Below are 20,579 nucleotides of genomic sequence, written 5' to 3' on the forward strand. Positions count from 1 at the left end.
GGACAAGAAATCAGCCCTCAACAACTTATCCGGCGCAAATTTTTTTTTGAAAAAATCCCTAAGCCCCGGGGTCAGAATTTCAGCAAAAATCTGACTTTTGGCAATTCACTCAAAAATGATGCCAGAAGCTTGCAAATGCTCCCCTGAAAGGTTTGGCAGTCAAAACAGAAGGCTTTTTATCACAGGCCAAGAAATCAGCCCTCAACAACCTAACCGGCGGAAAATATTTTTTTGAAAAAATCCCTAAGCCCCTGGGTCACAATTTCAGCAAAAATCTGACTTTTGGCAATTCACTCAAAAATGATTCCAGAAGCTTGCGAATGCTCCCCAGAAAGGTTTGGGAGTCGAAACAGAAGGCTTTTTATCACAGGTCAAGAAATCAGCCCTCAACAACTTAACCATCGCAAATTATTTTTTTGAAAAAATCCCTAAGCAAAAATCTGACTTTTGGCAATTCACTCAAAAATGATGCCAGAAGCTTGCAAATGCTCCCCTGAAAGGTTTGGCAGTCGAAACAGAAGGCTTTTTATCACAGGACAAGAAATCTGCCCTCAACAACTTAACCAGGGGAAAATATGTTTTTGAAAAAATCCCTAAGCCCCGGGGTCACAATTTCAGCAAAAATCTGACTTTTGGCAATTCACTCAAAAATGATACCTGAAGCTTGCAAATGCTCCCCTGAAACCGTTGGCGATGGAAACGGAAGGCTTTTTATCACAGGACAAGAAATCAGCCCTCAACAACTTAACCGGTGGAAAATATTTTTTTGAAAAAATCCCTAAGCCCCGGGGTCACAATTTCAGCAAAAATGTGACTTTTGGCAATTCACTCAAAAATGATGCCAGAAGCTTGCAAATGCTCCCCAGAAAGGTTTGGCAGTCGAAACAGAAGGCTTTTTATCACAGGAGAAGAAATCAGCCCTCAACAACTTAACCGGCGGAAAATATTTTTTTGAAAAAAACCCTAAGCCCCGGGGTCACAATTTCAGCAAAAATCTGACTTTTGGCGATTCACTCAAAAATGATGCCAGCGCTTGCGAATGCTCCCCTGAAATTTTTGGCAGTCGAAACAGAAGGCTTTTTATCACAGGACAAGAAATCAGCCCTCAACAACTTATCCGGCGCAAATTTTTTTTTGAAAAAATCCCTAAGCCCCGGGGTCAGAATTTCAGCAAAAATCTGACTTTTGGCAATTCACTCAAAAATGATGCCAGAAGCTTGCAAATGCTCCCCTGAAAGGTTTGGCAGTCAAAACAGAAGGCTTTTTATCACAGGCCAAGAAATCAGCCCTCAACAACTTAACCGGCGCAAAATATTTTTTTGAAAAAATCCCTAAGCAAAAATCTGACTTTTGGCAAATCACTCAAAAATGATACCAGAAGCTTGCAAATGCTCCCCTGAAAGGTTTGGCAGTCGAAACAGAAGGCTTTTTATCACAGAACAAGAAATCAGCCCTCAACAACTTAACCAGGGGAAAATATGTTTTTGAAAAAATCCCTAAGCCCCGGGGTCACAATTTCAGCAAAAATCTGACTTTTGGCAATTCACTCAAAAATGATACCTGAAGCTTGCAAATGCTCCCCTGAAACCGTTGGCGATGTAAACAGAAGGCTTTTTATCACAGGACAAGAAATCAGCCCTCAACAACTTAACCGGTGGAAAATATTTTTTTTGAAAAAATCCCTAAGCCCCGGGGTCAGAATTTCAGCAAAAATCTTACTTTTGGCAATTCACTCAAAAATGATGCCATAAGCTTGCGAATGCTCCCCTGAAAGGTTTGGCAGTCGAAACAGAAGGCTTTTTATCACAGGCCAAGAAATCAGCCCTCAACAACTTAACCGGCGCAAAATATTTTTTTGAAAAAATCCCTAAGCAAAAATCTGACTTTTGGCAATTCACTCAAAAATGATGCCAGAAGTTTGCAAATGCTCCCCTGAAAGGTTTGGCAGTTGAAAGAGAAGGCTTTTTATCACAGAACAAGAAATCAGCCCTCACCAACTTAACCGGCGGAAAATATTTTTTTGATAAAATCCCTAAGCCCCTGGGTCACAATTTCAGCAAAAATCTGACTTTTGGCAATTCACTCAAAAATGATGCCAGAAGCTTGCAAATGCTCCCCTGAAACCGTTGGCGATGGAAACAGAAGGCTTTTAATCACAGGACAAGGAATCAGCCCTCAACAACTTAACCGGCGGAAAATATTTTTTTGAAAAAAACCCTAAGCCCCGGAGTCACAATTTCAGCAAAAATCTGACTTTTGGCAATTCACTCAAAAATGATGCCAGAAGCTTGCGAATGCTCCCCTGAAAGGTTTGGGAGTCGAAACAGAAGGCTTTTTATCACAGGTCAAGAAATCAGCCCTCAACAACTTAACCGGCGGAAAATATTTTTTTGAAAAAATCCCTAAGCAAAAATCTGACTTTTGGCAATTTACTCAAAAATGATGCCAGAAGCTTGCAAAAGCTCCCCTGAAAGGTTTGGCAGTCGAAACAGAAGGCTTTTTATCACAGAACAAGAAATCAGCCCTCAACAACTTAACCAGGGGAAAATATTTTTTTGAAAAAATCCCTAAGCCCCGGGGTCACAATTTCAGCAAAAATCTGACTTTTGGAAATTCACTCAAAAATGATACCAGAAGCTTGCAAATTCTCCCCTGAAACCGTTGGCGATGGAAACAGAAGGCTTTTTATCACAGGACAAGAAATCAGCCCTCAACAACTTAACCGGTGGAAAATATTTTTTTGAAAAAATCCCTAAGCCCCGGGGTCAGAATTTCAGCAAAAATCTGACTTTTGGCAATTCACTCAAAAATGATGCCAGAAGCTTGCAAATGCTCCCCTGAAAGGTTTGAAAAGTCAAAACAGAAGGCTTTTTATCACAGGACAAGAAATCAGCCCTCAACAACTTAACCGGCGGAAAATATTTTTTTGAAAAAAATCCTAAGCCCCGGGGTCACAATTTCAGCAAAAATCTGACATTTGGCAATTCACTCAAAAATTATGCCAGAAGCTTGCGAATGCTCCCCAGAAAGGTTTTTCAGTCGAAACAGAAGGCTTTTTATCACAGGACAAGAAATCAGCCCTCAACAACTTAACCGGCGGAAAATATTTTTTTGAAAAAATCCCTAAGCCCCGGGGTCACAATTTCAGCAAAAATCTGACTTTTGGCAATTCACTCAAAAATGATGCCAGAAGCTTGCAAATGCTCCCCTGAAAGGTTTGGCAGTCGAAACAGAAGGCTTTTATCACAGGACTAGAAATCAGCCCTCAGCAACTTAACCGGCGGAAAATATTTTTTTGAAAAAATCCCTAAGCCCCAGGGTCACAATTTCAGCAAAAATCTGACTTTTGGCAATTCACTCAAAAATGATGCCAGAAGCTTGCAAATGCTCCCCTGAAAGGTTTGGCAGTCGAAACAGAAGGCTTTTTATCACAGGACAAGAAATCAGCCCTCAACAACTTATCCGGCGCAATTTTTTTTTTGAAAAAATCCCTAAGCCCCGGGGTCAGAATTTCAGCAAAAATCTGACTTTTGGCAATTCACTCAAAAATGATGTCAGAAGCGTGCAAATGCTCCCCTGAAAGGTTTGGCAGTCAAAACAGAAGGCTTTTTATCACAGGACAAGAAATCAGCCCTCAGCAACTTAACCGGCGGAAAATATTTTTTTGAAAAAATCCCTAAGCCCCGGGGTCACAATTTCAGCAAAAATCTGACTTTTGGCAATTCACTCAAAAATGATGCCAGAAGCTTGCGAATGCTCCCCTGAACGGTTTGGGAGTCGAAACAGAAGGCTTTTTTATCACAGGTCAAGAAATCAGCCCTCAACAACTTAACCGGCGCAAAATATTTTTTTGAAAAAATCCCTAAGCAAAAATCTGACTTTTGGCAATTCACTCAAAAATGATGCCAGAAGCTTGCAAATGCTCCCCTGAAAGGTTTGGAAGTGGAAACAGAAGGCTTTTTATCACAGGACAAGAAATAAGGCTTCAACAACTTAACCGGCGGAAAATATTTTCTTAAAAAAATCCCTAACCCCCGGGGTCAGAATTTCAGCAAAAATCTGACTTTTGGCAATTCACTCAAAAATGATGCCAGAAGCTTGCAAATTCTCCCCTGAAAGGTTTGGCAGTGGAAACAGAAGGCTTTTTACCACAGGACAAGAAATCAGCCCTCAACAACTTAACCGGTGGAAAATATTTTTTTGAAAAAATCCCTAAGCCCCTGGGTCACAATTTCAGCAAAAATCTGACTTTTGGCAATTCACTCAAAAATGATGCCAGAAGCTTGCAAATGCTCCCCTGAAACCGTTGGCGATGGAAACAGAAGGCTTTTAATCACAGGACAAGAAATCAGCCCTCAACAACTTAACTGGCGGAAAATATTTTTTTGAAAAAATCCCTAAGCCCCGGGGTCAGAATTTCAGCAAAAATCTGACATTTGGCAATTCACTCAAAAATGATGCCAGAAGCTTGCGAATGCTCCCCAGAAAGGTTTGGGAGTCGAAACAGAAGGCTTTTTTTCACAGGTCAAGAAATCAGCCCTCAACAACTTAACCGGCGCAAAATATATTTTGGAAAAAATCCCTAAGCAAAAATCTGACTTTTGGCAATTCACTCAAAAATGATGCCAGAAGCTTGCAAATGCTCCCCTGAAAGGTTTGGCAGTCGAAACAGAAGGCTTTTTATCACAGAACAAGAAATCAGCCCTCAACAACTTAACCAGGGGAAAATATGTTTTTTAAAAAATCCCTAAGCCCCGGGGTCAAAATTTCAGCAAAAATCTGACTTTTGGCAATTCACTCAAAAATGATACCTGAAGCTTGCAAATGCTCCCCTGAAACCGTTGGCGATGGAAACAGAAGGCTTTTTATCACAGGACAAGAAATCAGCCCTCAACAACTTAACCGGTGGAAAATATTTTTTTTGAAAAAATCCCTAAGCCCCGGGGTCAGAATTTCAGCAAAAATCTTACTTTTGGCAATTCACTCAAAAATGATGCCAGAAGCTTGCAAATGCTCCCCAGAAAGGTTTGGCAGTCGAAACAGAAGGCTTTTTATCACAGGCCAAGAAATCAGCCCTCAACAACTTAACCGGCGGAAAATAGTTTTTTGAAAAAAACCCTAAGCCCCGGGGTCACAATTTCAGCAAAAATCTGACTTTTGGCAATTCACTCAAAAATGATGCCAGAAGCTTGCAAATGCTCCCCTGAAACCGTTGGCGATGGAAACAGAAGGCTTTTAATCACAGGACAAGAAATCAGCCCTCAACAACTTAACCGGCGGAAAATATTTTTTTGAAAAAATCCCTAAGCCCCGGGGTCACAATTTCAGCAAAAATCTGACTTTTGGCAATTCACTCAAAAATGATACCTGAAGCTTGCAAATGCTCCCCTGAAACCGTTGGCGATGGAAACAGAAGGCTTTTTATCACAGGACAAGAAATCAGCCCTCAACAACTTAACCGGTGGAAAATATTTTTTTTGAAAAAATCCCTAAGCCCCTGGGTCACAATTTCAGCAAAAATCTGACTTTTGGCAATTCACTCAAAAATGATGCCAGAAGCTTGCAAATGCTCCCCAGAAAGGTTTGGCAGTCGAAACAGAAGGCTTTTTATCACAGGACAAGAAATCAGCCCTCACCAACTTAACCGGCGGAAAATATTTTTTTGAAAAAATCCCTAAGCCCCGGGGTCACAATTTCAGCAAAAATCTGACTTTTGGCAATTCACTCAAAAATGATGCCAGAAGCTTGCGAATGCTCCCCTGAAAGGTTTGGGAGTCGAAACAGAAGGCTTTTTATCACAGGTCAAGAAATCAGCCCTCAACAACTTAACCGGCGCAAAATATTTTTTTGAAAAAATCCCTAAGCAAAAATCTGACTTTTGGCAATTCACTCAAAAATGATGCCAGAAGTTTGCAAATGCTCCCCTGAAAGGTTTGGCAGTTGAAACAGAAGGCTTTTTATCACAGAACAAGAAATCAGCCGTCACCAACTTAACCGGCGGAAAATATTTTTTTGAAAAAATCCCTAAGCCCCGGGGTCAGAATTTCAGCAAAAATCTGACTTTTGGCAATTCACTCAAAAATGATGCCAGAAGCTTGCAAATGCTCCCCTGAAAGGTTTGGCAGTCGAAACAGAAGGCTTTTTATCACAGGACAAGAAATCAGCACTCAACAACTTAACCGGCGGAAAATATTTTTTTGAAAAAATCCCTAAGCCCCTGGGTCACAATTTCAGCAAAAATCTGACTTTTGGCAATTCACTCAAAAATGATGCCAGAAGCTTGCAAATGCTCCCCTGAAACCGTTGGCGATGGAAACAGAAGGCTTTTTATCACAGGACAAGAAATCAGCCCTCAACAACTTAACCGGTGGAAAATATTTTTTTTGAAAAAATCCCTAAGCCCCGGGGGTCAGAATTTCAGCAAAAATCTTACTTTTGGCAATTCACTCAAAAATGATGCCAGAAGCTTGCAAATGCTCCCCAGAAAGGTTTGGCAGTCGAAACAGAAGGCTTTTTATCACAGGACAAGAAATCAGCCCTCAACAACTTAACCGGCGCAAAATATTTTTTTGAAAAAAACCCTAAGCCCCGGGGTCACAATTTCAGCAAAAATCTGACTTTTGGCAATTCACTCAAAAATGATGCCAGCACTTGCGAATGCTCCCCTGAAAGGTTTGGCAGTCGAAACAGAAGGCTTTTTATCACAGGACAAGAAATCAGCCCTCAACAACTTATCTGGCGCAAATTTTTTTTTGAAAAAATCCCTAAGCCCCGGGGTCACAATTTCAGCAAAAATCTGACTTTTGGCAATTCACTCAAAAATGATGCCAGAAGCTTGCAAATGCTCCCCTGAAAGGTTTGGCAGTCAAAACAGAAGGCTTTTTATCACAGGCCAAGAAATCAGCCCTCAACAACTTAACTGGCGGAAAATATTTTTTTGAAAAAAACCCTAAGCCCCGGGGTCACAATTTCAGCAAAAATCTGACTTTTGGCAATTCACTCAAAAATGATGCCAGAAGCTTGCGAATGCTCCCCTGAAAGGTTTGGGAGTCGAAACAGAAGGCTTTTTATCACAGGTCAAGAAATCAGCCCTCAACAACTTAAACGGCGCAAAATATTTTTTTGAAAAAATCCCTAAGCAAAAATCTGACTTTTGGCAATTCACTCAAAAATGATGCCAGAAGTTTGCAAATGCTCCCCTGAAAGGTTTGGCAGTTGAAACAGAAGGCTTTTTATCACAGAACAAGAAATCAGCCCTCACCAACTTAACCGGCGGAAAATATTTTTTTGAAAAAATCCCTAAGCCCCGGGGTCAGAATTTCAGCAAAAATCTGACTTTTGGCAATTCACTCAAAAATGATGCCAGAAGCTTGCAAATGCTCCGCTGAAAGGTTTGGCAGTCGAAACAGAAGGCTTTTTATCACAGAACAATAAATCAGCCCTCAACAACTTAACCAGGGGAAAATATGTTTTTTAAAAAATCCCTAAGCCCCGGGGTCACAATTTCAGCCAAAATCTGACTTTTGGCAATTCACTCAAAAATGATACCTGAAGCTTGCAAATGCTCCCCTGAAACCGTTGGCGATGGAAACAGAAGGCTTTTAATCACAGGACAAGAAATCAGCCCTCAACAACTTAACCGGCGGAAAATATTTTTTTGAAAAAATCCCTAAGCCCCGGGGTCAGAATTTCAGCAAAAATCTGACATTTGGCAATTCACTCAAAAATGATGCCAGAAGCTTGCGAATGCTCCCCAGAAAGGTTTGGGAGTCGAAACAGAAGGCTTTTTATCACAGGTCAAGAAATCAGCCCTCAACAACTTAACCGGCGCAAAATATATTTTGGAAAAAATCCCTAAGCAAAAATCTGACTTTTGGCAATTCACTCAAAAATGATGCCAGAAGCTTGCAAATGCTCCCCTGAAAGGTTTGGCAGTCGAAACAGAAGGCTTTTTATCACAGAACAAGAAATCAGCCCTCAACAACTTAACCAGGGGAAAATATGTTTTTTAAAAAATCCCTAAGCCCCGGGGTCACAATTTCAGCAAAAATCTGACTTTTGGCAATTCACTCAAAAATGATACCTGAAGCTTGCAAATGCTCCCCTGAAACCGTTGGCGATGGAAACAGAAGGCTTTTTATCACAGGACAAGAAATCAGCCCTCAACCACTTAATCGGTGGAAAATATTTTTTTTGAAAAAATCCCTAAGCCTCGGGGTCAGAATTTCAGCAAAAATCTTACTTTTGGCCATTCACTCAAAAATGATGCCAGAAGCTTGCAAATGCTCCCCAGAAAGGTTTGGCAGTCGAAACAGAAGGCTTTTTATCACAGGACAAGAAATCAGCCCTCACCAACTTAACCGGCGGAAAATATTTTTTTGAAAAAATCCCTAAGCCCCGGGGTCACAATTTCAGCAAAAATCTGACTTTTGGCAATTCACTCAAAAATGATGCCAGAAGCTTGCGAATGCTCCCCTGAAAGGTTTGGGAGTCGAAACAGAAGGCTTTTTATCACAGGTCAAGAAATCAGCCCTCAACAACTTAACCGGCGCAAAATATTTTTTTGAAAAAATCCCTAAGCAAAAATCTGACTTTTGGCAATTCACTCAAAAATGATGCCAGAAGTTTGCAAATGCTCCCCTGAAAGGTTTGGCAGTTGAAACAGAAGGCTTTTTATCACAGAACAAGAAATCAGCCCTCACCAACTTAACCGGCGGAAAATATTTTTTTGAAAAAATCCCTAAGCCCCGGGGTCAGAATTTCAGCAAAAATCTGACTTTTGGCAATTCACTCAAAAATGATGCCAGAAGCTTGCAAATGCTCCCCTGAAAGGTTTGGCAGTCAAAACAGAAGGCTTTTTATCACAAGCGAAGAAATCAGCCCTCAACAACTTAACCGGCGGAAAATATTTTTTTGAAAAAATCCCTAAGCAAAAATCTGACTTTTGGCAATTCACTCAAAAATGATGCCAGAAGTTTGCAAATGCTCCCCTGAAACCGTTGGCGATGGAAACAGAAGGCTTTTTATCACAGGACAAGAAATCAGCCCTCAACAACTTAACCGGCGGAAAATATTTTTTTGAAAAAATCCCTAAGCCCCTGGGTCACAATTTCAGCAAAAATCTGACTTTTGGCAATTCACTCAAAAATGATACCTGAAGCTTGCAAATGCTCCCCTGAAACCGTTGGCAATGGAAACAGAAGGCTTTTTATCACAGGACAAGAAATCAGCCCTCAACAACTTAACCGGTGGAAAATATTTTTTTTGAAAAAATCCCTAAGCCCCGGGGTCAGAATTTCAGCAAAAATCTGACTTTTGGCAATTCACTCAAAAATGATGCCAGAAGCTTGCAAATGCTCCCCAGAAAGGTTTGGCAGTCGAAACAGAAGGCTTTTTATCACAGGACAAGAAATCAGCCCTCCACAACTTAACCGGCGGAAAATATTTTTTTGAAAAAAACCCTAAGCCCCGGGGTCAGAATTTCAGCAAAAATCTGACATTTGGCAATTCACTCAAAAATGATGCCAGAAGCTTGCGAATGCTCCCCAGAAAGGTTTGGGAGTCGAAACAGAAGGCTTTTTATCACAGGTCAAGAAATCAGCCCTCAACAACTTAACCGGCGCAAAATATATTTTGGAAAAAATCCCTAAGCAAAAATCTGACTTTTGGCAATTCACTCAAAAATGATGCCAGAAGCTTGCAAATGCTCCCCTGAAAGGTTTGGCAGTCGACACAGAAGGCTTTTTATCACAGAACAAGAAATCAGCCCTCAACAACTTAACCAGGGGAAAATATGTTTTTTAAAAAAACCCTAAGCCCCGGGGTCACAATTTCAGCAAAAATCTGACTTTTGGCAATTCACTCAAAAATGATACCTGAAGCTTGCAAATGCTCCCGTGAAACCGTTGGCGATGGAAACAGAAGGCTTTTTATCACAGGACAAGAAATCAGCCCTCAACAACTTAACCGGTGGAAAATATTTTTTTTGAAAAAATCCCTAAGCCCCGGGGTCAGAATTTCAGCAAAAATCTTACTTTTGGCAATTCACTCAAAAATGATGCCAGAAGCTTGCAAATGCTCCCCAGAAAGGTTTGGTAGTCGAAACAGAAGGCTTTTTATCACAGGACAAGAAATCAGCCCTCAACAACTTAACCGGCGCAAAATATTTTTTTGAAAAAAACCCTAAGCCCCGGGGTCACAATTTCAGCAAAAATCTGACTTTTGGCAATTCACTCAAAAATGATGCCAGCGCTTGCGAATGCTCCCCTGAAAGGTTTGGCAGTCGAAACAGAAGGCTTTTTATCACAGGACAAGAAATCAGCCCTCAACAACTTATCTGGCGCAAATTTTTTTTTGAAAAAATCCCTAAGCCCCGGGGTCAGAATTTCAGCAAAAATCTGACTTTTGGCAATTCACTCAAAAATGATGCCAGAAGCTTGCAAATGCTCCCCTGAAAGGTTTGGCAGTCAAAACAGAAGGCTTTTTATCACAGGCCAAGAAATCAGCCCTCAACAACTTAACCGGCGGAAAATATTTTTTTGAAAAAAACCCTAAGCCCCGGGGTCACAATTTCAGCAAAAATCTGACTTTTGGCAATTCACTCAAAAATGATGCCAGAAGCTTGCGAATGCTCCCCTGAAAGGTTTGGGAGTCGAAACAGAAGGCTTTTTATCACAGGTCAAGAAATCAGCCCTCAACAACTTAACCGGCGCAAAATATTTTTTTGAAAAAATCCCTAAGCAAAAATCTGACTTTTGGCAATTCACTCAAAAATGATGCCAGAAGTTTGCAAATGCTCCCCTGAAACCGTTGGCGATGGAAACAGAAGGCTTTTTATCACAGGACAAGAAATCAGCCCTCAACAACTTAACCGGTGGAAAATATTTTTTTGAAAAAATCCCTAAGCCCCGGGGTCAGAATTTCAGCAAAAATCTGACGTTTGGCAATTCACTCAAAAATGATACCTGAAGCTTGCAAATGCTCCCCTGAAACCGTTGGCAATGGAAACAGAAGGCTTTTTATCACAGGACAAGAAATCAGCCCTCAACAACTTAACCGGTGGAAAATATTTTTTTTTGAAAAAATCCCTAAGCCCCGGGGTCAGAATTTCAGCAAAAATCTGACTTTTGGCAATTCACTCAAAAATGATGCCAGAAGCTTGCAAATGCTCCCCAGAAAGGTTTGGCAGTCGAAACAGAAGGCTTTTTATCACAGGACAAGAAATCAGCCCTCCACAACTTAACCGGCGGAAAATATTTTTTTGAAAAAAACCCTAAGCCCCGGGGTCACAATTTCAGCAAAAATCTGACTTTTTGCAATTCACTCAAAAATGATACCTGAAGCTTGCAAATGCTCCCCTGAAACCGTTGGCGATGGAAACAGAAGGCTTTTTATCACAGGACAAGAAATCAGCCCTCAACAACTTAACCGGTGGAAAATATTTTTTTTGAAAAAATCCCAAAGCCCCGGGGTCAGAATTTCAGCAAAAATCTTACTTTTGGCAATTCACTCAAAAATGATGCCAGAAGCTTGCAGATGCTCCCCAGAAAGGTTTGGCAGTCGAAACAGAAGGCTTTTTATCACAGGACAAGAAATCAGCCCTCCACAACTTAACCGGCGGAAAATATTTTTTTGAAAAAAACGCTAAGCCCCGGGGTCACAATTTCAGCAAAAATCTGACTTTTGGCGATTCAATCAAAAATGATGCCAGCGCTTGCGAATGCTCCCCTGAAAGGTTTGGCAGTCGAAACAGAAGGCTTTTTATCACAGGACAAGAAATCAGCCCTCAACAACTTATCCGGCGCAATTTTTTTTTTGAAAAAATCCCTAAGCCCCGGGGTCAGAATTTCAGCAAAAATCTGACTTTTGGCAATTCACTCAAAAATGATGCCAGAAGCTTGCAAATGCTCCCCTGAAAGGTTTGGCAGTCAAAACAGAAGGCTTTTTATCACAGGCCAAGAAATCAGCCCTCAACAACTTAACCGGCGGAAAATATTTTTTTGAAAAAATCCCTAAGCCCCTGGGTCACAATTTCAGCAAAAATCTGACTTTTGGCAATTCACTCAAAAATGATGCCAGAAGCTTGCGAATACTCCCCAGAAAGGTTTGGGAGTCGAAACAGAAGGCTTTTTATCACAGGTCAAGAAATCAGCCCTCAACAACTTAACCATCGCAAATTATTTTTTTGAAAAAATCCCTAAGCAAAAATCTGACTTTTGGCAATTCACTCAAAAATGATGCCAGAAGCTTGCAAATGCTCCCCTGAAAGGTTTGGCAGTCGAAACAGAAGGCTTTTTATCACAGGACAAGAAATCAGCCCTCAACAACTTAACCAGGGGAAAATATGTTTTTGAAAAAATCCCTAAGCCCCGGGGTCACAATTTCAGCAAAAATCTGACTTTTGGCAATTCACTCAAAAATGATACCTGAAGCTTGCAAATGCTCCCCTGAAACCGTTGGCGATGGAAACAGAAGGCTTTTTATCACAGGACAAGAAATCAGCCCTCAACAACTTAACCGGTGGAAAATATTTTTTTGAAAAAATCCCTAAGCCCCGGGGATTTTCAGCAAAAATCTTACTTTTGGCAATTCACTCAAAAATGATGCCAGAAGCTTGCAAATGCTCCCCAGAAAGGTTTGGCAGTCGAAACAGAAGGCTTTTTATCACAGGACAAGAAATCAGCCCAAAACCGGCGCAAAATATATTTTGGAAAAAATCCCTAAGCAAAAATCTGACTTTTGGCAATTCACTCAAAAATGATGCCAGAAGCTTGCAAATGCTCCCCTGAAAGGTTTGGCAGTCAAAACAGAAGGCTTTTTATCACAGGCCAAGAAATCAGCCCTCAACAACTTAACCGGCGGAAAATATTTTTTTGAAAAAAACCCTAAGCCCCGGGGTCACAATTTCAGCAAAAATCTGACTTTTGGCAATTCACTCAAAAATGATGCCAGAAGCTTGCGAATGCTCCCCTGAAAGGTTTGGGAGTCGAAACAGAAGGCTTTTTATCACAGGTCAAGAAATCAGCCCTCAACAACTTAACCGGCGCAAAATATTTTTTTGAAAAAATCCCTAAGCAAAAATCTGACTTTTGGCAATTCACTCAAAAATGATGCCAGAAGTTTGCAAATGCTCCCCTGAAAGGTTTGGCAGTTGAAACAGAAGGCTTTTTATCACAGAACAAGAAATCAGCCCTCACCAACTTAACCGGCGGAAAATATTTTTTTGAAAAAATCCCTAAGCCCCGGGGTCAGAATTTCAGCAAAAATCTGACTTTTGGCAATTCACTCAAAAATGATGCCAGAAGCTTGCAAATGCTCCCCTGAAAGGTTTGGCAGTCAAAACAGAAGGCTTTTTATCACAGGCGAAGAAATCAGCCCTCAACAACTTAACCGGCGCAAAATATTTTTTTGAAAAAATCCCTAAGCAAAAATCTGACTTTTGGCAATTCACTCAAAAATGATGCCAGAAGTTAGCAAATGCTCCCCTGAAAGGTTTGGCAGTCGAAACAGAAGGCTTTTTATCACAGGACAAGAAATCAGCCCTCAACAACTTAACGGGCGGAAAATATTTTTTTGAAAAAATCCCTAAGCCCCTGGGTCACAATTTAAGCAAAAATCTGACTTTTGGCAATTCACTCAAAAATGATGCCAGAAGCTTGCAAATGCTCCCCTGAAAGGTTTGGCAGTCGAAACAGAAGGCTTTTTATCACAGGACAAGAAATCATCCCCTAAACAACTTAAGGGGCGGAAAATATTTTTTTGAAAAAATCCCTAAGCCCCTGGGTCACAATTTCAGCAAAAATCTGACTTTTGGCAATTCACTCAAAAATGATGCCAGAAGCTTGCAAATGCTCCCCTGAAACCGTTGGCGATGGAAACAGAAGGCTTTTTATCACAGGACAAGAAATCAGCCCTCAACAACTTAACCGGTGGAAAATATTTTTTTGAAAAAATCCCTAAGCCCCGGGGTCAGAATCTCAGCAAAAATCTGACTTTTGGCAATTCGCTCAAAAATGATACCTGAAGCTTGCAAATGCTCCCCTGAAACCGTTGGCAATGGAAACAGAAGGCTTTTTATCACAGGACAAGAAATCAGCCCTCAACAACTTAACCGGTGGAAAATATTTTTTTTTGAAAAAATCCCTAAGCCCCGGGGTCAGAATTTCAGCAAAAATCTGACTTTTGGCAATTCACTCAAAAATGATGCCAGAAGCTTGCAAATGCTCCCCAGAAAGGTTTGGCAGTCGAAACAGAAGGCTTTTTATCACAGGACAAGAAATCAGCCCTCCACAACTTAACCGGCGGAAAATATTTTTTTGAAAAAAACCCTAAGCCCCGGGGTCACAATTTCAGCAAAAATCTGACTTTTGGCAATTCACTCAAAAATGATACCTGAAGCTTGCAAATGCTCCCCTGAAACCGTTGGCGATGGAAACAGAAGGCTTTTTATCACAGGACAAGAAATCAGCCCTCAACAACTTAACCGGTGGAAAATATTTTTTTGAAAAAATCCCTAAGCCCCGGGGATTTTCAGCAAAAATCTTACTTTTGGCAATTCACTCAAAAATGATGCCAGAAGCTTGCAAATGCTCCCCAGAAAGGTTTGGCAGTCGAAACAGAAGGCTTTTTATCACAGGACAAGAAATCAGCCCAAAACCGGCGCAAAATATATTTTGGAAAAAATCCCTAAGCAAAAATCTGACTTTTGGCAATTCACTCAAAAATGATGCCAGAAGCTTGCAAATGCTCCCCTGAAAGGTTTGGCAGTCAAAACAGAAGGCTTTTTATCACAGGCCAAGAAATCAGCCCTCAACAACTTAACCGGCGGAAAATATTTTTTTGAAAAAAACCCTAAGCCCCGGGGTCACAATTTCAGCAAAAATCTGACTTTTGGCAATTCACTCAAAAATGATGCCAGAAGCTTGCGAATGCTCCCCTGAAAGGTTTGGGAGTCGAAACAGAAGGCTTTTTATCACAGGTCAAGAAATCAGCCCTCAACAACTTAACCGGCGCAAAATATTTTTTTGAAAAAATCCCTAAGCAAAAATCTGACTTTTGGCAATTCACTCAAAAATGATGCCAGAAGTTTGCAAATGCTCCCCTGAAAGGTTTGGCAGTTGAAACAGAAGGCTTTTTATCACAGAACAAGAAATCAGCCCTCACCAACTTAACCGGCGGAAAATATTTTTTTGAAAAAATCCCTAAGCCCCGGGGTCAGAATTTCAGCAAAAATCTGACTTTTGGCAATTCACTCAAAAATGATGCCAGAAGCTTGCAAATGCTCCCCTGAAAGGTTTGGCAGTCAAAACAGAAGGCTTTTTATCACAGGCGAAGAAATCAGCCCTCAACAACTTAACCGGCGCAAAATATTTTTTTGAAAAAATCCCTAAGCAAAAATCTGACTTTTGGCAATTCACTCAAAAATGATGCCAGAAGTTAGCAAATGCTCCCCTGAAAGGTTTGGCAGTCGAAACAGAAGGCTTTTTATCACAGGACAAGAAATCAGCCCTCAACAACTTAACGGGCGGAAAATATTTTTTTGAAAAAATCCCTAAGCCCCTGGGTCACAATTTAAGCAAAAATCTGACTTTTGGCAATTCACTCAAAAATGATGCCAGAAGCTTGCAAATGCTCCCCTGAAAGGTTTGGCAGTCGAAACAGAAGGCTTTTTATCACAGGACAAGAAATCATCCCCTAAACAACTTAAGGGGCGGAAAATATTTTTTTGAAAAAATCCCTAAGCCCCTGGGTCACAATTTCAGCAAAAATCTGACTTTTGGCAATTCACTCAAAAATGATGCCAGAAGCTTGCAAATGCTCCCCTGAAACCGTTGGCGATGGAAACAGAAGGCTTTTTATCACAGGACAAGAAATCAGCCCTCAACAACTTAACCGGTGGAAAATATTTTTTTGAAAAAATCCCTAAGCCCCGGGGTCAGAATCTCAGCAAAAATCTGACTTTTGGCAATTCACTCAAAAATGATACCTGAAGCTTGCAAATGCTCCCCTGAAACCGTTGGCAATGGAAACAGAAGGCTTTTTATCACAGGACAAGAAATCAGCCCTCAACAACTTAACCGGTGGAAAATATTTTTTTTTGAAAAAATCCCTAAGCCCCGGGGTCAGAATTTCAGCAAAAATCTGACTTTTGGCAATTCACTCAAAAATGATGCCAGAAGCTTGCAAATGCTCCCCAGAAAGGTTTGGCAGTCGAAACAGAAGGCTTTTTATCACAGGACAAGAAATCAGCCCTCCACAACTTAACCGGCGGAAAATATTTTTTTGAAAAAAACCCTAAGCCCCGGGGTCACAATTTCAGCAAAAATCTGACTTTTGGCAATTCACTCAAAAATGATACCTGAAGCTTGCAAATGCTCCCCTGAAACCGTTGGCGATGGAAACAGAAGGCTTTTTATCACAGGACAAGAAATCAGCCCTCAACAACTTAACCGGTGGAAAATATTTTTTTTGAAAAAATCCCTAAGCCCCGGGGTCAGAATTTCAGCAAAAATCTTACTTTTGGCAATTCACTCAAAAATGATGCCAGAAGCTTGCAGATGCTCCCCAGAAAGGTTTGGCAGTCGAAACAGAAGGCTTTTTATCACAGGACAAGAAATCAGCCCTCAACAACTTAACGGGCGGAAAATATTTTTTTGAAAAAATCCCTAAGCCCCTGGGTCACAATTTCAGCAAAAATCTGACTTTTGGCAATTCACTCAAAAATGATGCCAGAAGCTTGCAAATGCTCCCCTGAAACCGTTGGCGATGGAAACAGAAGGCTTTTTATCACAGGACAAGAAATCAGCCCTCAACAACTTAACCGGTGGAAAATATTTTTTTGAAAAAATCACTAAGCCCCGGGGTCAGAATTTCAGCAAAAATCTGACTTTTGGCAATTCACTCAAAAATGATACCTGAAGATTGCAAATGCTCCCCTGAAACCGTTGGCAATGGAAACAGAAGGCTTTTTATCACAGGACAAGAAATCAGCCCTCAACAACTTAACCGGTGGAAAATATATTTTTTTGAAAAAATCCCTAAGCCCCGGGGTCAGAATTTCAGCAAAAATCTGACTTTTGGCAATTCACTCAAAAATGATGCCAGAAGCTTGCAAATGCTCCCCAGAAAGGTTTGGCAGTCGAAACAGAAGGCTTTTTATCACAGGACAAGAAATCAGCCCTCGACAACTTAACCGGCGGAAAATAGTTTTTTGAAAAAAACCCTAAGCCCCGGGGTCACAATTTCAGCAAAAATCTGACTTTTGGCAATTCACTCAAAAATGATACCTGAAGCTTGCAAATGCTCCCCTGAAACCGTTGGCGATGGAAACAGAAGGCTTTTTATCACAGGACAAGAAATCAGCCCTCAACAACTTAACCGGTGGAAAATATTTTTTTTGAAAAAATCCCTAAGCCCCGGGGTCAGAATTTCAGCAAAAATCTTACTTTTGGCAATTCACTCAAAAATGATGCCAGAAGCTTGCAGATGCTCCCCAGAAAGGTTTGGCAGTCGAAACAGAAGGCTTTTTATCACAGGACAAGAAATCAGCCCTCCACAACTTAACCGGCGGAAAATATTTTTTTGAAAAAAACGCTAAGCCCCGGGGTCACAATTTCAGCAAAAATCTGACTTTTGGCGATTCAATCAAAAATGATGCCAGCGCTTGCGAATGCTCCCCTGAAAGGTTTGGCAGTCGAAACAGAAGGCTTTTTATCACAGGACAAGAAATCAGCCCTCAACAACTTATCCGGCGCAATTTTTTTTTTGAAAAAATCCCTAAGCCCCGGGGTCAGAATTTCAGCAAAAATCTGACTTTTGGCAATTCACTCAAAAATGATGCCAGAAGCTTGCGAATACTCCCCAGAAAGGTTTGGGAGTCGAAACAGAAGGCTTTTTATCACAGGTCAAGAAATCAGCCCTCAACAACTTAACCATCGCAAATTATTTTTTTGAAAAAATCCCTAAGCAAAAATCTGACTTTTGGCAATTCACTCAAAAATGATGCCAGAAGCTTGCAAATGCTCCCCTGAAAGGTTTGGCAGTCGAAACAGAAGGCTTTTTATCACAGGACAAGAAATCAGCCCTCAACAACTTAACCAGGGGAAAATATGTTTTTGAAAAAATCCCTAAGCCCCGGGGTCACAATTTCAGCAAAAATCTGACTTTTGGCAATTCACTCAAAAATGATACCTGAAGCTTGCAAATGCTCCCCTGAAAGCGTTGGCGATGGAAACAGAAGGCTTTTTATCACAGGACAAGAAATCAGCCCTCAACAACTTAACCGGTGGAAAATATTTTTTTGAAAAAATCCCTAAGCCCCGGGGTCACAATTTCAGCAAAAATGTGACTTTTGGCAATTCACTCAAAAATGATGCCAGAAGCTTGCAAATGCTCCCCAGAAAGGTTTGGCAGTCGAAACAGAAGGCTTTTTATCACAGGAGAAGAAATCAGCCCTCAACAACTTAACCGGCGGAAAATATTTTTTTGAAAAAAACCCTAAGCCCCGGGGTCACAATTTCAGCAAAAATCTGACTTTTGGCGATTCACTCAAAAATGATGCCAGCGCTTGCGAATGCTCCCCTGAAATTTTTGGCAGTCGAAACAGAAGGCTGTTTATCACAGGACAAGAAATCAGCCCTCAACAACTTATCCGGCGCAAATTTTTTTTTGAAAAAATCCCTAAGCCCCGGGGTCAGAATTTCAGCAAAAATCTGACTTTTGGCAATTCACTCAAAAATGATGCCAGAAGCTTGCAAATGCTCCCCTGAAAGGTTTGGCAGTCAAAACAGAAGGCTTTTTATCACAGGCCAAGAAATCAGCCCTCAACAACTTAACCGGCGCAAAATGTTTTTTTGAAAAAATCCCTAAGCAAAAATCTGACTTTTGGCAAATCACTCAAAAATGATACCAGAAGCTTGCAAATGCTCCCCTGAAAGGTTTGGCAGTCGAAACAGAAGGCTTTTTATCACAGAACAAGAAATCAGCCCTCAACAACTTAACCAGGGGAAAATATGTTTTTGAAAAAATCCCTAAGCCCCGGGGTCACAATTTCAGCAAAAATCTGACTTTTGGCAATTCACTCAAAAATGATACCTGAAGCTTGCAAATGCTCCCCTGAAACCGTTGGCGATGTAAACAGAAGGCTTTTTATCACAGGACAAGAAATCAGCCCTCAACAACTTATCCGGCGCAAATTTTTTTTTGAAAAAAACCCTAAGCCCCGGGGTCAGAATTTCAGCAAAAATCTGACTTTTGGCAATTCACTCAAAAATGATGCCAGAAGCTTGCAAATGCTCCCCTGAAAGGTTTGGCAGTCAAAACAGAAGGCTTTTTATCACAGGCCAAGAAATCAGCCCTCAACAACTTAACCGGGGCAAAATATTTTTTTGAAAAAATCCCTAAGCAAAAATCTGACTTTTGGCAATTCACTCAAAAATGATGCCAGAAGTTTGCAAATGCTCCCCTGAAAGGTTTGGCAGTTGAAAGAGAAGGCTTTTTATCACAGAACAAGAAATCAGCCCTCACCAACTTAACCGGCGGAAAATATTTTTTTGATAAAATCCCTAAGCCCCTGGGTCACAATTTCAGCAAAAATCTGACTTTTGGCAATTCACTCAAAAATGATGCCAGAAGCTTGCAAATGCTCCCCTGAAACCGTTGGCGATGGAAACAGAAGGCTTTTAATCACAGGACAAGGAATCAGCCCTCAACAACTTAACCGGCGGAAAATATTTTTTTGAAAAAAACCCTAAGCCCCGGGGTCACAATTTCAGTAAAAATCTGACTTTTGGCAATTCACTCAAAAATGATGCCAGAAGCTTGCGAATGCTCCCCTGAAAGGTTTGGGAGTCGAAACAGAAGGCTTTTTATCACAGGTCAAGAAATCAGCCCTCAACAACTTAACCGGCGCAAAATATTTTTTTGAAAAAATCCCTAAGCAAAAATCTGACTTTTGGCAATTCACTCAAAAATGATGCCAGAAGCTTGCAAATGCTCCCCTGAAAGGTTTGAAAAGTCAAAACAGAAGGCTTTTTATCACAGGCCAAGAAATCAGCCCTCAACAACTTAACCGGCGGAAAATATTTTTTTGAAAAAAATCCTAAGCCCCGGGGTCACAATTTCAGCAAAAATCTGACATTTAGCAATTCACTCAAAAATTATGCCAGAAGCTTGCGAATGCTCCCCAGAAAGGTTTTTCAGTCGAAACAGAAGGCTTTTTATCACAGGACAAGAAATCAGCCCTCAACAACTTAACCGGCGGAAAATATTTTTTTGAAAAAATCCCTAAGCCCCGGGGTCACAATTCCAGCAAACATCTGACTTTTGGCAATTCACTCAAAAATGATGCCAGAAGCTTGCAAATGCTCCCCTGAAAGGTTTGGCAGTCGAAACAGAAGGCTTTTTATCACAGGACAAGAAATCAGCCCTCAACAACTTAACCGGCGGAAAATATTTTTTTGAAAAAATCCCTAAGCCCCTGGGTCACAATTTCAGCAAAAATCTGACTTTCGGCAATTCACTCAAAAATGATGCCAGAAGCTTGCAAATGCTCCCCTGAAAGGTTTGGAAGTGGAAACAGA

Source organism: Podarcis muralis, chromosome 12 (assembly GCF_964188315.1).
Source record: "Podarcis muralis chromosome 12, rPodMur119.hap1.1, whole genome shotgun sequence".
NCBI classification, from domain to species: Eukaryota; Metazoa; Chordata; class Lepidosauria; order Squamata; family Lacertidae; genus Podarcis; species Podarcis muralis.